We start from the raw sequence: 1,831 nt of genomic DNA, 5'->3' as shown, positions 1-1,831 counted from the left end.
TCAGACCAGATGGTGGATCAGCACCTAGAAAGGACCTCTACAGCCCTGAAAGACAGCGGAGACCAGGACAACTAGATAAGCCCCAGATACAGATCTCCTGTAAAGACCTTGTCTCAGACAACCCCCGGGACAAGACCACAGGAACCAGATGAGTCCTCTGCACAATGTGACTTTGCTGCAGCCTGAAATTGAACTGCTGGTTTTGTCTGGCCAGAGGAGAACTGGCCCCCTGACTGAGCCTGGTTTCTCCCAAGGTTTTTTCTCCATTCTGTCACAGATGGAGTTTTGGTTCCTTGCCGCTGTCGCCTCTGGCTTGCTTAGTTGGGGACACTTCATTTCCAGCAATATCGTTGACTTGATTGCAAATGATTGCAAAGATACTATTTAAACTGAACTGAGCTGGATGATGACATCACTGAATTCAATGATGAACTGCCTTTAACTGAAAAATGAGGGTTTACTATTGCCATTTTGCATTATTGACACACTATTTTCCTAATTAATGCTGTTCAGTTGCTTTGACACAACCTGTATTGTTAAAAGCGCTATATAAATAAAGGTGGCTTGACTTAATATTTATGCCCCCACTCAGGCAACCTGTGGCCTTGATTTTGGTTCAGCATTCAACAATGTCATCCCATCCAAATTAATCATCAAACTTAGAGACTTGGGCATTAGTACTTCACTCTGCAACTAGCTATTGGAATTTCTGACCCACAGACCCCAGTATGTTCGGTTAGACCACCACTACTCTTCCACTCTCATTCTTAGAACTGGTGTACCACAGGGCTGTGTGCTGAGTCCATTTCTCTATTCCCTCTTCACCTACGACTGCAATCCTGTACATGGTTCTACCATCATTGTCAAGTTTGCAGATGACACCACAGTGGTTGAACTCATCAAGAACAACAAGTCAGCCTACAGAGAGCAGGTGGACTGCCTGGCTGCATGGTGCACGGATAACAACCTGCTGCTCAACACTAAGAAAACCAAAGAACTCACAGTAGACTTCAGGAAGGAGAAAGGTGGAGCAAACACACCCATCCACATCAATGGAGAGGTGGTAGACTGTGTCACCAGCTTCCAATTCCTAGGGATTCACATCTCCATTTATCTTACATTGACAAGCAACAGCTCCACACTGGTCAAGAAGGCCCACCAGCGCCTGTTCTTTCTGAGGACTCTGAAAAAGAACCATCTCTCTTCAGATATCCTGGTGAACTTATACCGATGTGCCATCAAGACTATCCTGACCAGCTGTATTACAGTCTGGTATGGAAACTGCTCTGTGTCAGACGGCAAAGCACTGCAGAGGCTGGTGAAAACTGCCTAATGCATCGTAGGAACTGCACTTCCAAACATGGAAAATATATTTACAGGAAATGCTGTCACAGGAAAGCACATAACATCACAAAAGACTTCTCCCACCCTGCTCATGGACTGTTTGACCTCCTACCCTCTGGGAGGTGCTACAGGAGCCTCTGGACCAGGACTAGCAGGTTCAGGAACAGCTTTTTCCCCACAGCTGTTTCCATGCTGAACTCTACCCCCCAGTAATACCATCACCTCCCCCTCCATTACCACGCACTGAACTGTATTCCACTGCACAACTTTATGCTACATTGCACTGTTTATATATATACAGTACTCTCGATGGCACATACATAAATATGTATATATACTCAGGATTGCACTACTATAACATCTACATATTGTATACAATAGCCCCCTTCATTGTACTCTCATATCATTCTGTACATATGTTAAAATTTTCATAACCTTATATCATAACTATCTCTAAGCACTGTATACACCCCCCCCCCCCCCCCCC

The sequence above is a fragment of the Sinocyclocheilus anshuiensis genome, unplaced genomic scaffold (genome assembly GCF_001515605.1).
Source record: "Sinocyclocheilus anshuiensis isolate Anshui unplaced genomic scaffold, SAMN03320099.WGS_v1.1 scaffold3352, whole genome shotgun sequence".
NCBI classification, from domain to species: domain Eukaryota; kingdom Metazoa; phylum Chordata; class Actinopteri; order Cypriniformes; family Cyprinidae; genus Sinocyclocheilus; species Sinocyclocheilus anshuiensis.
This window is presented reverse-complemented; position numbering follows the sequence as displayed.